At 38.0% G+C, this 16,375-nt stretch overlaps 1 pseudogene; it reads right to left on the bottom strand.

Moving 5' to 3' along the window:
* Positions 1 to 9,075: 9,075 nt before the first annotated feature.
* LOC114112823 (tigger transposable element-derived protein 1-like) lies at positions 9,076 to 13,657 on the bottom strand (annotated as a pseudogene).
* Positions 13,658 to 16,375: the final 2,718 nt, after the last annotated feature.

Raw genomic sequence — 16,375 nt, 5'->3', positions numbered from 1 at the left:
GTCTCTGCCTAATCTCCTCAATGTTTTGAGAGTTAGTGTTGTTTTTTGAAAGATGTTGTTTTCTCTCTATAAAAAGGAATTTATCCAAATTTTTAGCAAATATCATGTAGCAAATAAGAGTTTCTAGTGGAACAAAACAAAAAGCTAGGATTTTAACTTTACCCTCAAATTGATTTATCTTTAAAATAGATTCTGGAGAAAACTGGGAAACTGATAATGAAAGGTAATCATGATATAATTTCCCTTGTCTTTGTTGTTGTTATGTGACAACATTTATATTATTTATCATCTGTATCACTAAAGCATTTACTCAGCGTGATTCTAAGCATCTCAAACCCCATGCCCTGAGTACTTGTTCTCAGTAGGCTGCATCAGTCTCTCAGTCACAATGACAGCAATTCTCCAGTCTCTGTGTAACTTGGATCATTTGAACTCCTATAACAAGCATAATTTGTTTCATGGGCCCTGTGTTCATAGCCATTTCTAATTCACTTTATTGAATTAAAACTTGAAGTCTTCAGATACTCTCACAGTTTAGCTGTATCTGCATTATTGGAGCTGTGACTTCTCTTCACATTTTGCTTTAACTGTTGAATGCTCACATTTTATTTTCAAATTAATGATTCCCCAAAGTTCCAGCCCTGGTGGTTGAGGTTTATGAATGAAAAATATGGAAGAAGAAAATATTGTGAGAGTTTGCATTTTCCATATGTTGATGCCAGAGTGTCCTCTCTAACAAATCTGCTACACTTTTTCATCTTCTTCATGAATTTCTAATTTCTCCATTCCTGATTTTCTTCTACAACTCCTGTGGAGTTGTTCCTGCATTCTGGAGAATTCCTTGAAGGATTAGGGCATTGTTTCTTTCTGGTTGCCAGACACACTAGCCACCCCCAAGACCCTGCAAACTAATACCCTTTAATACATTAATTTCATGCTTTAACTATCCAGGGTGGATTTTCTTTTTTTTTTTTTAATTTGCTATCAAGAATTCTACTACATCATTTAATATATAGTAGATATTGCTTAATTAGGTGAAAATTTAAACTAATTAGGTGAAAATTTAGGTGTTACACGTAGAGACTAAAATTGGGTTAAGTATGACGTTTGTCAAATATAGGATGGAAAATAACTTATTTGAAATCTTTCATCCATAAGTGATTTATTTGTTTGAGACAGAATTTATGAAAAGTTAAGTTCAAATGAATAGTTTTACTGTAATGACTGAGCCTATGACATGGGCTTTACCTTTATTAAGAATTATTTGAGCTCACTTTCTTTCTGCTGTGTAGAATCCTGCTGTCTCTGATGTCATTTCTTTGTGTTGTGCTCAGTCATGTTCAACTCTTTGCAACCCCAAGGACTATATCCCACCAGGCTCCTCTGTCCATAGAATTTTCTAGGCAAAAGTACTGAAGTAGGTTGCCATTTCCTACTCAAGCGGATCTTCCTGACCCAGGGATCCACCCTGCATCTCTTGCATCTCCTGAATTGGCAGGCAGATTTTCTTTTTTTTTCTTTTTTCTTTTTTTTTTTTTACCACTAGTGCCACCTAGGAAGCCCTACTTCTTCTAATAAAATTATTTTAATATAAAAATCGACTTGTTCTCTGCATAGTTCTTCTTACTAACCCTAATATATAAGCACACAAAGTAGAACAGCACATAGCCAGTCCTGTATAAGACTTTGTGGATTTTCTAGGTGAAAATAACACATCATTAGGTTAATTTATAGGCTTCCAAGGAGGCTCAGTTGTAAAGCATCTGCCTGCCAATGCAGGCTGGCAAAGTAATGCTCAAAATTCTCCAAGCCATGCTTCAGCAGTACGTGAAACATAAACTTCCACATGTTCAACCTGGTTTTAGAAAAGGCAGAGGAACCAGAGATCAAATTGCCAACATCCGCTGGATCATGAAAAAAGCAAGAGAGTTCCAGAAAAAACATCTATTTCTGCTTTATTGACTATGCCAAAGCCTTAGACTGTGTGGATCACAATAAACTGTGGAAAATTCTGAAACAGATAGGAATACCAGACCACCTGACCTGCCTCTTGAGAAACCTGTATGCAGGTCAGGAAGCAACAGGTAGAACTGGACATAGAACAACAGACTGGTTCCAAATAGGAAAAGGAGTACGTCAAGGCTGTGTATTGTCACCCTGCTTATTTAACTTATATGCAGAGTACATCATGAGAAACTCTGGGCTGGAAGAAACACAAGCTGGAATCAAGATTGCCGGGAGAAATATCAATAACCTCAGATATGCAGATGACATCACCCTTATGGCAGAAAGTGAAGAGGAGCTAAAAAGCCTCTTGATGAAAGTGAAAGAGGAGAGTGAAAAAGTTGGCTTAAAGCTCAACATTCAGAAAACGAAGATCATGGCATCTGGTCCCATCATTTCATGGGAAATAGATGGGGAAACAGTGTTAGACTTTATTTTCTGGGGCTCCAAAATCACTGAAGATGGTGACTGCAGCCATGAAATTAAAAGACGCTTACTCCTTGGAAGAAAAGTTATGACCAACCTAGATAGCATATTCAAAAGCAGAGACATTACCTTGCCAACAAAGGTCCGTCTAGTCAAGGCTATGGTTTTACCTGTGGTCATGTATGGATGTGAGAGTTGGACTGTGAAGAAGGCTGAGCGCCGAAGAATTGATGCTTTTGAACTGTGGTGTTGGAGAAGACTCTTGAGAGTCCCTTGGAATGCAAGGAGATTCAACCAGTCCTCTCTGAAGGTGATCAGTCCTGGGTGTTCTTTGGAAGGAATGATGCTAAAGCTGAAACTCCAGTACTTTGGCCACCTCATGTGAAGAGTTGACTCATTGGAAAATACTCTGATACTGGGAGGGATTGGGAGCAGGAGGAGAAGGGGACGACAGAGGATGAGATGGCTGGATGGCATCACGGACTCGATGGACGTGAGTCTGCGTGAACTCCAGGAGTTGCTGATGAATAGGGAGGCCTGGTGTGCTGTGATTCATGGGGTTTTTGCAAAGAGTTAGACACGACTATTCCAGCTAACATGTGTCTTTTAATTTTGTGGCTACAGTTGCTGTCTGCAGTGATTTGGGAGTCAAGGAAAATAAAATCTGTCACTGTTTTAATTGTTTCCTCATCTATTTGCCATGAACTTATGGGACCAAATACCATGGTCTTAGTTTTTTAATGTTGTGTTTTAAACCAGATTTTTCACTCTCCTCTTTCGCTTTCATCAAGAGGCTCTTTAGTTCCCCTTTGCTTTCTGCCATCAGGGTGGTCTCATCTGCTTATCTGAGGTTGTTGATGCTTCTCCTAGCAATCTTGATTCCAGCTGTGCTTCCTCCAGACCAGTGTTTCTCATGATGTACTCTGCATATAAGTTAAATAAGAATATAGAGCCTTGACATACCCATTTACCAATTTGGAACCTGTCCATTTTTTCCATGTCCGGTTCTGTTGCTCTTTGATCTGTATAGAGGTATCTCAGGAACCAGGTCAGGTGGTCTGGTATTCTCATCTCTTTAAGAATTTTCCACAATTTGTTGTGATCCACAGTCAAAGGCTTTAGTGTAGTCAGTGAACCGGAAGTAGATATTTTTCTGGAATTCTCTTGCTTTTCTATGATCCAACAGATGTGGCAATTTGATCTCTGGTTCCTCTGCCTTTTCTAAATCCAGCTTGCACATATGGAAGTTCTCAGTTTACATACTATTGAAGCCTGTCTTGGAGGATTTTGAGCATTACCTAGCTAGCATGTGAAATGAGTACAATTGTGAGGTCATTTCAACATTCTTTGGCATTGTCTTTCTTTGGGAGTGGAATAAAAACTGACATATTCCAGTCCTGTGTCTAATCATATATCTATGTATTCTCTCTATTTTTATCTAAATTACAATCTAATTTTAAGAAAAGAGAATACTATGTGATTGTGAAACATAATTAATTAATCATCATTGAACATTTCACATATTTATTAATAGTTTTTTGTGTCAACAATGATGAAAAGACTTGTTGACATGAAGTAGAAAAAAAGTCATTTTTCTACTCACTTTCTATAACTTCAACGTATGGAGGTTGTACCTGGTCATGTACAAATTACACAATTGAAACTCTTGGTTTTCTATTGAGGCTGTCTGTGGAAGTTCTTTAAAATGCTCTAAAGAATTCTACAACTGTATAGGTGTTATTGTTGTTTAGTCACTAAGTCGTGTCTGACTCTTTGTGACCCCATAGACGGTAGCCCGCTAGGCTCCTCTGTCCATGGGATTTCCCAGGCAAGAATACTGGAGTGGGTTGCCATTTCCTCCTCCAATTTTCTTCCCAACCCGGGGTTCGAACATGCATCTGCTGCATTGGTAGGGTCAGTCTTTACCACTGAGCCACCAGGGATAGATGATACCACTATTGTCATTATGATTTTGCAGTCAGTCGGTACTTTGGAAACATGAGTTAAAGATAGTAGGCTGAGGGTCTGCATAAGGGACATGAGTGGGCTTGTGATATAAAGGGCTTAGACTGCCAGGAAGTTTATGAAGAAAATCAAAGCCAAATTACTGAAATTTTGAATGCTAATTTTGGGATCTGGACTTAAAAATAAATCTTTGTCAGCACTGAATATGAAATTGTTTACAGTAATAGGTGAGCATTTATATGACTGGATATATTGGTAACAAAGAATACAGTGGCCCAGGGACATTTCTAGGAATTTTGACTTCATAGATTATAAATGAGGCCTCTGCATTGGTACTTTAAAACATCTGTCCACACTGAACACTCAGCCTGAAATGAAAATGACCGATAGAGGATACAGTTGGTTCTCTATATTTTACATTTTATTTCCCTTACTTTTGTTCTTCTTCCTGTCACCATTCTTTATAAAATATTAATTACAGTTTTTGAATTCCTGTCATTTTATCATCTTAAACCCTATTTTAAATGGTGGGATGTTCTTCTCCATGATCAGAACTACTCACCCTTGCTTGATGACCTGGAATCAGCAATTCTGAAAGTGTTTGACTCCATGTATGTGCCGTGGCTTTGCCTATATATTATCTGTGAAGATGATCAAGGTGCAACATACGAATGACCACAGGGAAGAGATTTCTTGAATGGTTCTGAATAATTTTAGTTCTCTTAAGTGAGAAATAGCAAATCAGATTTGAGGATCTATTTTTAATTGTATGCTTAATCTTTAGGGATGCCTATAATTTATTTGATAATGCACTGTTACTCAGTTTTCTTGAGAAAATAGGATTATGTACATTCACAGAATTGGTCGAAATTGTGAAATTGTATTTGGTCTGGTGATCAAAAATAGTAATTACTGAATGTTTATGTTGTGTATACTGCACCCCTAATAGTCTGTTTCTTGTTTAATTGGATGAATAACATCAAATTTCACCCTCCTACATACAAAAGCAGCACATTTTCTTTTCCAGATCACAGGATGAAGAGAGGGAATATTCAGTAGATATTTGTGCTTCTATAAATCTGGTGTAGCTTAGCAGAGCTGAAAATGTGAAGTGTTGCTGCCACCTGCAGCTTGAAAGACATTAAAGTGTGTATTGCTGCTACTGCTGCTGCTAAGTCGCGTCAGTAGTGTCGGACTCTGTGCGACCCCATAGACGGCAGCCCACTAGGCTCCTGTGTCCCTGGGATTCTCCAGGAAGAATACTGGAGTGGGTTGCCATTTCCTTTTCCAATGCATGAAAGTGAAAAGTGAAAGTGAAGTCGCTCAGTTGTGTCCGACTCTTAGCGACCCCATGGACTGCAGCCTACCAGGCTCCTCCATCCATGGGATTTTCCAGGCAAGAGTACTGGAGTGAGGTGCCATTGCCTTCTCCGAAAAGTGTGTATTACCTGTGTGTATATAACTGGATTTTGAAGAACTTGCTTACTTAAGTAAGAATTGTTTAATTTCTCCATTAGTCTTTCTATGTTTCAATGCTAGCTTTCACCATTACTTAAAAATGTAGTATATTTTACATTACAAAGTTGAATACAGTATAGGTGCCAGAATGATTCCTGAGATTTATTTATTATTTGATTATGCAAAAATTAATTTTTAAAAAGCAATTAAATGGCAGATTAAAATAGCCTTTATGACGTATTGGGGCTTTATAATGCAAGAGATCTGGGTTTGATTTCTGGGTCAGGAAGACTCCCTAGAGAAGGAAATGGAAACCCACTCCAGTATTCTTGCCTGGAGAATTCCATAGAATGGGAGCCTGGCAGACTACAGTCCATGGGGTCACAAAGAATCGGACTCAAGTGAGTGACTTTCACTTCACTTCATTGTGATGTATTGATGCTAGGAAATATTTTCTGACTCTTATGTTTGACAAAGTTTGTTTTGAAAATTCCTCCATAGAACTTAAACATTTTTTCAAGAGATTTTTTTTTTCAGGTTTACCCGTTACCCCCTTAAGCTATCACTTAGAATAGTAACCAGAGGCATCCACAAAAACAACGTCAGAGATATGTTGTCAATGGATAAAAGATTTTAAGTTGTTGTTTATATGTTGTTTTCCAAATAGAGATAGTGTGTGTTGTTGATGAGAATATTATTTGTTCAGGTCCTAATGGGATGAGAATACTTCTGTCCTAGGTTTCTAAATCTTCATCCTGTGTATTTTAGAATTTCTCCTCTTGTCTTTTCTTGTCCATTCATATTCTCATCATAGAAGGTAGAGAGAAGGCTAAGAAATCTGTAAAATTTGGCCAGTTACTTAAATTTCCTGAGCATTGTTCTCTTCCTCTGTGCTTTTGAGTTTATAATAATCACTTTCTGCATTGCACTGAAATTAGGTAAGACTCATATGTGACAAATCTAACACAATGTGTGAAAGAAACATGCCTTTTAATATTAGCTTTTACATATTTATAAGACAAATTGTTTCATCATGTTTTGTGTTAGGCAAAATGCCATACTTTCATATTTGAAATCTTTTATTTCTATTGTAACTGAACTTTGAAACCAAATATTTATAATTAAATGGAAAATGAATTTTCAATTATTTTGATAATAATATATATTAGCAGATGGTCATAAAATAGTGGCTCAGTCAGCAAGACATAATCTGATTTTGCTCCTTTTCTTAATGAGATTTTAATTATTTTTTTTCTCAAAAACAAATCGTGGATTCCTTAAGCTATTTAAATCTGTGACATCTATATTTAACACCTGGTAGCTGGATGAACTATCACACATGTCACCATGGACAATGTTCACTTGTTTTCACGGCAAAAGTATAAGAAATAGGCAAAATCCATTTGCATTTAGAAAATTTTTATTTAAAAAAAGAGCCTTTTTCCTTTTAAGTTAATCTGCAGATTCCAGAACAAAATCTTAGGATAAAGGACAGGATCATCACTTATATAAAGGAAAAATTGCTGAACTTGAGAACTCAAATTATTGTAAATAAGAATTTCTTCCCTCTAATTTTAATAACTCAAAATCATGACAGAACTGAAGAATATAAGAGTAAATTATGAAGTATTAAAATATTATGTTGTTTCCTAGGTTATTCTTATTCTGATTTAAAAAATACACCAAATCTAAAATAAAAATATATGAGCCTCTAATTAAGGTTCCAGTGAATCGGAATTTCAGTGAACTACTGCATGCTGTCTGGGCTACACTCTCATTCTTCAGATTATCTATCAAAATCTTGTAGGGAAATAGAGATGATTTGTCTGATGAGTTTTACTTTCTTTCCTGCAGGATATTATGAGTAGGGAAGAATATTCAAGGGTTCTATTTGTTTTGTTTTTCCTCATATCTGTTGGTTCACTCAGACTCAGTTTCTGAGTTCAATCTAGCATCTAGATAATTCTTCACAGCCCTTAGACGGTGCTTTAGTCAAGAATAGAGATAGAACATATATCTAGGAGAAGAAGCTATTCTTTAAATGATGAGCTAGTGCTACAGTTTGGAGGAGAGCTGAGTGGCGAAGTGTGGCCTGATCATCCAAGAAAGCTCTGAACTTACGAGGTGCATGCTGAACTGCTGGGTGCTTTTCAATTTTTACTCTCCATGCTGAGAATGTCATTTCTCATTTCTGTGCCTCTGTGCTGTGTTCTTGGCTTGGAATGTTCTCCCAGCCAATACACTTCCTGGCTTTTACCACACCTGCCTGGAGGACACACACTCATCTTAGGTGTTGTAATGTACTCTCTAGGGGTTCTGACCTCCCACTCTAAATGTATTTAATATTTGTATTTTTGCGTTTTCAGGTATACTCTTTGAGCATAGTGCTTGTGAAACTGGAGAAGGAAATGGCTACCCACTCCAGTATTCTTGCCTGGAAAATTCCACAGACAGGGGAGCCCAGTGGGCTATAGTCTATGGGGTTGCAAGAGTCAGATGCAGCTGAGCACATGAAACTAAATTGTACCTGTTTTGATGAGTGGTATGGCCACAATAAAAACTGGGACTTTATGCTTGAGTTCTTAGTATTCCTTACATCCCACATGCAACCAAATTCCAGGGTTTATCAATTTCTCTTCCATATCTTGCTTAACAAGACTCTGTGTGATCCACCCTTGGCCACTTTTCCTACTGCAGCTCAAATCCTCCCCTGCCCCCCCCCCCCACCTTTACTTTACTATACTTCAGCTGTTCTGACTTCCTATGTTTCTCAACTTGTCCAGCAGCCTCTTGACTCAGAACTCTTGCACTTGCTTTTCCATCTACCTGGAACTCTTTCCCCGAACATTCATATGAATTTCTTCCTTATTTCCTTTCCCTGTTCAAATGTAACAGTGGTTTCATTTCTATTTTTTTATCTGGAATTATTTTCATGGTTTTGGAAATATGAATTTTTCACCCTCTTAGGAAATAACTGATGTTCATTATAGCAAAAGATGATAATCAGAACTAGGGCAGGAATACCTCAAAGACATTTTGGATTCAGTCACAACCACTGCAATAAAGCAGTAAAGTGTGTCACACAAATTTTTTGTTTTCCCAGTTCATATAAAATACATGTTTATACTGTATTGCAGCCTAATAAATAAGCAACAGCATTATGTCTAATACAACAATGTATATACCTTGATATAAAAATGCATTATTGCTTAATAAAAAAGGCTAACCATCATGTGAGCCTTCAGTGAGCAGTAATCTTTTGCTGGTGGAGGGTCTTGCCTCAATGTCAAATGTTATGGATTGATCAGGGTGGTGGTTGCTGAAGGCTGGGGTGTCTGCCACAATTTCTTAAAATAAGGCAACAATGAAGTTTGCCACATCAATTGGCTTTTCCTATTACAAATGATTTCTTTGTAGCACACCATGTTATCTGATAACATTTTACCCAGAGTAGAACTGCTTTCAACATTGGAGTCAGTCTTCTCAAACTCTACTGCTGCTGCTCCTTTATCGACTAAGTTGGTGTAATATTCTAAACGCCTTACTGTCATTTCAACAATCTTCACAGAATCTTCACCAAGAGTAGATTCCATCTCAAGAAGCCATTTTCTTTGCTCATCCATGAGAAGCATCATCATGCTTCTCATCTCTTAAAGTCTGATTATGATATTGGATCAGTGCAATCATGTCTCAAGCTCTATCTACTTCTATTTCTGGTTCTCTTGCTATTTCCACTACATCTGTAGTTAATCGTTCCACTGAAATCTTGAACCTCTCCAAGTCATCCATGAGGGTGGGAATCAACTTCATCTAAATTCCTATTAATGTTGATATTTTGACCACTGCCCATGAATCATAAGTGTCCTTAATGACTTCTAGAATGGTAAATGCTTTGCAGAAGATTTTCAAATTACTTGGCCCAGATCCTTACACCTTCTGTGGCAACTGTAGCCTTCTAACATGTGTTTCTTAGAGAATAGAATTTGAAAACTAAAATGCCTCCTTGATCCATTGGCTGCAGGATGGATGTTGTGTCTTAGTAGGCCTGAACACATTAGTGTCATTGTTCATCTCCATCAGAGCTCTTGGGTGAGGTGGATTGTCAGTAAGCAATAAAATGTATTGAAAAGAATCTTTTTTTTCTTTCTGAGTAGTAGGTCTCAACACCGAGCTTAAAATATTTAGTAAACCATGTTGTAAACAGATGTTCTGTCATCCAGGCTTTGTTGTTCCATTCACAGAGCACAGGGTGAGTTGATCTAGCGTAAGTCTTAAGAGACATAGAAATTTTCAGAACGTTAACTGAGCATTGGCTTCAAATTAAAGTCACCAGTTGCTTTAGTGTCTAACAAGAGTCAGCCTGTCCCTTGAAGCTTTGGGCCAGGCATTGACTCCTACTCTCTAACTGTGAAAGTCCTAGATGGCATCTTCTTCCAATAGAAGGCTGTTCATCCAATAGAAGGTTTTCATCAACACTGAAAACCTATTGTTTAGTGTACCACCTTCATTAATGCTTGTAGCTAGATTTTCTGGATAATTTGTTGCACTTTCTACATCAGCACTTGCTGCTTTACCTTGCGAAGGAAGACAGTTTCTTCCTTTAAATTTCATGAACCAGCTTCTGCTAGCTTCAGACTTTTCTTCTGCATCTCTCTCACGTCTGTAAGCCTTCATAGAATTAAAAAAGAGCTAAGGCCTTTGCTTTGGCCTAAAGGAATGTTATGGGTGGTTTACTCTTTTAGCCAGAGCACTAAAACTTTCTCCATTGATATGGCTGTTTTGCTTTCTTATCATTCATGTGTTTACTGGAGCAGCACTTTTAATTCCCTTGAAGAACTTTTCCTTTGCATTCACAGCTTTACTAACTGATGTCAGCTGCCTAGCTTTCAACCTACCTTGGCTTTCCACATGCTTTCCTCATTAAGCTTAACCACTTCTAGCTTTTGATTTAAAGTGAGAGACGTACAACTCTTCCTTTCATCAAACACTGAGATACCACTGAAGGGTAATTAATTAGCATAATTTCAATATTGTTGTGTCTCATGGTAAAGGGACACCTGAAGACAGTGAGAGAGATGGGAGTACAGTTTGTTGGCAGGTCAGTCAGAACACAACAACCTTTATCAGTTAAATTTGTCATCTTGTATGGACCCTGTTTGTGGTGCCCCAAACAACTACCAGAGTAACATCAAAGATCACTAGTCACAGATCATCACAGCAAATATGATAATAATGAAAAAGTTTGTAATATTATGAGAATGAGCAAATGTTGACACAGAGACATCAACTGAGCCAATGCTATTGGAAAAATGACACTAAGAGACTTGCTCAACATGAGGTCGCCACTAACCTTCAATTTGTAAAATATGCAATAAAGTGAAGTGCAATAAAATGAGGTATGCTTGCACTAAACTTGTTTAGTCAATCAGGGATTGTGAAAGTGCACACATTTCTGAAAAGACGTCAGCAACATCCCCTGCAATCAAATGTTAAAATCAGGCTGAAAATCAGATAATCAGTGGCAGCTTCGATCCAGTGAACAGATTTCTGAGAGTCAGCCAGTCAGTAACAGTCTGACTCTGGTAAACATGTTTCCATAACTGAAGTCAACAATTCCAGCTTATAAACACCACACTTTCCCAAACCTATAAGCTTTCTTCTTTGCTTATGAACTATCTTATAAGCTCAGTCCTCCCTTGCCTATTGAACATGCAACACATTCAGCTGTGATTACATGATATTTTTGTTATCCACTGGTTTATTTTCTATCTGTATTACTATATAAACTCTAAGAAGGCACAAACGTTGTTGCTTTGTTTGCTGCTGCAACTTATTGCTGACATAGGTGCCTAGCACACAGTATGAACTTCACAAATATTTGTTGACTACATCTTTACAGTCAAAATGATGGCCACTTAGCATAATATTCCCACTGCCTAATATAGTACCTAGTACACAGAAGTAATCCCATAAAATATTATTTAGATGATTGAATGAATGAATTCATTGTCCATGTAAGTTTTAAAATATTGTTAGGGATATCTTTGAAGTAAACTAGAGGTTACTCAGATCTCTGTGGGTCCCTTTAGTTCTCATAAATTCATCTCTCTCTTCAAAAATATTCCAGATGAAAAGATGCTCACCTGCCTATTTGACATTGCCTTTTAGAAGACTTAGAGATATTAAAGGTTTAATGTGCTTAAAACTAAACCCATGTACTTCTTCTACCACCAAACCAATTCTTCTTCTAATGTTCTCTCTGTTACTATAAGCCAGAAATTCCCCTCTCTCCCTTGAACCTCTATTTTTCAATCCAGCATCAAGTAAGGGTGATTTTACTTTCCAGATATATCCTGAATCTGCTGACTTCTCTCCCTTTACATGAGCGCCACCTTAGTCCAAGCTACCATTAGCTGTCATCTGAACTACTTTAGTAACACTGATTGGTCCATGAGTGTCTTCTCCAGGCCTCTCACCATTCTAATCTTTCATCACTCTACTCTCTCCTTATAAACCCTCATCAGTTGCTTTGCTAATAGGACACAGTCTAAAATTTTCAACATATCCTCCGGACCCCATTTGTTCTCTGCTTTAACCACCTTTCTCTTCACTGTGTGAACTTTAGTCACTGGCTTTTTTCAAGTCATTTGATATTATCATGCCCTTCACCTCATCCATAAGAGAACTTTTGCAATTTTTGCAACATTCTTCCTCTTGTTCAGACTTATCCTTCACATATTAAATCCACCATCATTCCCTGACCAAGTCATTTACCTCTACCTTGCTTAGAACCTTGTCTGTCTCCTATGAACTCTTCTCATGTTGGAAATCTAAGTTTTGTTTGTGTCATTATTGGATTAATAGCCATATCTTTAAACTATAATCTTCCTAAGAAGGGGACTTTATTTTTGGCATATAGGAGGCAGTAAATAAGTCTTTATTAAATTAATGAAAGAACAGATGAATGAATCAGTGAATGAATCAATCAATGAATGGGGGCACTTGAACTTGGTCAAGACTTTCCAAGTATATTTCAGAGTAAACAGAGTTGGAACCTGCATTCTGAAGCTTAATGGGCCAATAAAAGGCAATGATGTACAAAGCAAAAACCTTATTTTAGAGCTTCATTCTTTTCATTTAAATTTTCATAGCAAAACAAGAGTCTCCTTGGTCTTTCATGGGCTGAAGTTTGGTGGCAAAGGGAAAGGTGGTACATAGAAGACATTTAAAGATCAATTTCATCTTTAATCTTTAATGAAGGAGAGAAAGAAGGGGTCCTAATTTGTTGGAGTACGCCAAATCCAGGTAAATACTATAGCAGGTTTTTATTTAATAGGGTCAGCTTTTTTATCATTGGGAAGTCTCCCTTAGATGTAAGTATTGTGTCTCTTTTCACTAGTTTTAGGGTTCATTTAAATATTTTTTGAAAAAAAAACTAAAACAATTTGTTATATTAAAAAGCAGTATTTACAGATTGTGTTTTCTTTTTCCCATTCATTTTTCTCTCCTGTGAAAGTCTCAACCACTACTGTGGTGACATCAATTACAAATATCTTTCACTTTGGAAATCAGAGTAAAGGACAAGAAGAAGCTATGAAAGCATCATCATCTTTCTGGAGAACTTTTGAGACACGGAGGGCAGGGTGGAGGGCAGGGTAGAGATCAGGGAAGATGGGTTCGCAGGCAGTCTTCCACATACTGCCTGATTTCCCTTCGTTTCGCTTTGTTTTGTTACCTACCCCACCAGTAATTCGGAGCAAGCATAGTGTCTGGCATGAATAAACGAACAGAAAATGGTAGCCATCTCCCCCATTTTACTGGTTACTAAGCATCAGCTTGAAGGCTGCCAGTTCCATTGTTGTTTAGTCACTAAGTTGTGTCCAGATCTTTTTGCGACCCCTTGGACTGTAGCCTGTCAGGCTCCTCTGTCCAATGGATTCTCCAAGCAAGAATATTGGGGTGGGTTGCCATGCCCTCCTCCAGGGGATCTTCCCAACCCAGAGACTGAACCCATGTCTCTTATGTCTCCTGCACTAGCAGATGGGTTCTTTACCATTGGTGCCACCTCAGAAAGGGAGTGGATCCCATTTCCTTCTCCAGAGGATCTTCCTGACCCAAGGATCAAACCCATGTCTCCTGCTTGGCTGGCCGACTCTTTACCACTGAGACACCAGGGAAAACTATTAGTTAAAATAGATAAAGGATAATTGGAGAAAATGCCATGCTTCTCTACCATCACCAGAGCTCTGCAAGGTAGCAGAACGGAAATCTGAGGAGGTTCAGAAAGACTGCATGCCAGGTTCACAGATGTGTGGCTAGCACACAGCAGAGCTAGCCTCAGGTGACATCTATCATAGCTCACAGGACTTCTGTTCCCTCCATAATCAAGATCACACTGCTCCCAACATGAAGGTGACACCAGTTCTGCTGAAGGAGTGAATGAGACGACTGGCAGAAGGCTGGGTGTGATTTGAAGCATGCTTATTCTTTGATTCAGTTCAGTCGCTCAGTTGTGTCCGACTCTTTGCGACCCCATGAACCACAGCACGCCAGGCCTCCCTGTCCATCACCAACTCCCAGAGTCCACACAAACCCATGTCCATCAAGTTGATGATGCCATCCAACCATCTCATCCTCTGTCGTACCCTTCTCCTCCTTCCCTCAATCTTTCCCAGCATCAGGGTCTTTTCAAATGAGTCAGCTTTTTGCATGAGGTGGCCAAAGTATTGGAGTTTCAGCTTCAGCATCAGTCCTTCCAATGAACACCCAGGACTGATCTCCTTTAGGATGGACTGGTTGTATCTCTTTGCAGTCCAAGGGACTCTCAAGAGTCTTCTCCAACACCACCATTCAAAAGCATCAATTCTTCGGCACTCAGCTTTCTTTATAGTCCAACTCTCACATTCATACATGACCACTGTAAAAACTATAGCCTTGACTAGACAGACCTTTGTTGGCAAAGTAATGTCTCTGCTTTTTAATATGTTGTCTAGGTTGGTCATAACTTTTATTTACAAGGAGCAAGCATGAAAATGAAAGATTTTCATGGCTGCAGTCACCATCAACAACGATTTTGGAGCCCCCCCAAATTAAGTCTCTCACTGTTTCCCCATCTATTTGCCATGAAGTGATGGGACCAGATGCCGTGATCCTAGTTTTCTGAATGTTGAGCTTTAAGCCAACTTTTTCACTCTCCTCTTTCACTTTCATTGAGTAGCTCTTTAATTCTTCTTCACTTTCTGCCATAAGGGTGGTGTCATCTGCATGTCTGAGGTTACTGATATTTTTCCCGGCAATCTTGATTTCAGCTTGTGCTTCCTCTAGCCCAGCGTTTCTCATGATGTACTCTGCGTATACGTTAAATAAGCAGGATGATCTTCCTCACAAGTTGGTCACTGGTGCTTGCTTGAGGCAATTACATAGTTCCTGTATGCCCTTTGGGTTTGGGAGGGAGACTCAGGTAAGGTGCAAAGTAGCATGGGGTCACAAAGCGTTGGACATGACTGAACAACTGAACAACAACAAGAATGAAGAATGCTAAAGGAAACTGAACCAGAAAATGGGAGAGACTCTTTTTCTTTCCATCTTACATAATCTAAAGCTCTTAATCCAGAACCCAGAACTAAACAGATAATGTGTGGGCTATTTAGGGAACTTAGCTACCATATACAATTTTATAGCTAGATGACAGATTCCAAACAACTAACTTAGTAACAGATGCTTGGAACACATCTCTTTACGAAGTGGGGTGTTATCTAGAGTTTCCCTAAACATCTTTATATGTAGACAGAAATTTGGATCATATTTGTGTAATTCTAAAGTAGAGTTTACATGATGTTTTGCTTAGAACAAAATTGTTCCTCATTTTGAGAAAGGGAGAAGGACTGTTACATTCTTAAAAAGAAAATTTCTCCTTTTTATGGGCTTTGGAAATTTATGAACAACTAGACTAGAAGTCTGGAAGACTCTGAAAACATTAAAATGGAAGGTATTAATTGAATTGGCTGTGTTTCCTGACTTCCGTATTTGCCTCATGTAGTAAGGCTTTGTTAGTTTTTGTCTGCTTGTTCTTGAGGCCTGAGGCTGTTTATTTTTCAGAGCCTTAGATTCCTTTTTTGACTGAGCTTTTACTGCAAATAGATAAAGTTCCTGCTCTGTACCATTGCTTTTACTAGCTTAGAAGTTTATTAATATGCTTATTTATATCCCTAGCACGTACATGTATGTAAAGCATACTTTGATTTGTAAATATTACCTTTTTTATGCAATGTAACTGTGCCTTTTGCCACTAGAACAAATTGATTTCATCTGCTGTCTCATCTTTAAACCTATTATTTACCCAACTTTTAGCTTTTTCAGTATAATGTAAAAATGTCTCACTACTATAAGAAGATTAATAAACAAAGCAGAAAAGACTGCTTATAAAAAAAATACTTTAGAAACCCTGTCCTTTTGATTAGTAACCAGTCCTTCTATCAGAAAAACTTCAAAGTGCTCTCTAAACATTGAATTTTCATCAGTG

The sequence above is a fragment of the Ovis aries genome, chromosome 1, assembly GCF_016772045.2.
Source record: "Ovis aries strain OAR_USU_Benz2616 breed Rambouillet chromosome 1, ARS-UI_Ramb_v3.0, whole genome shotgun sequence".
Taxonomy (NCBI): domain Eukaryota; kingdom Metazoa; phylum Chordata; class Mammalia; order Artiodactyla; family Bovidae; genus Ovis; species Ovis aries.
This window is presented reverse-complemented; position numbering and strand designations above follow the sequence as displayed.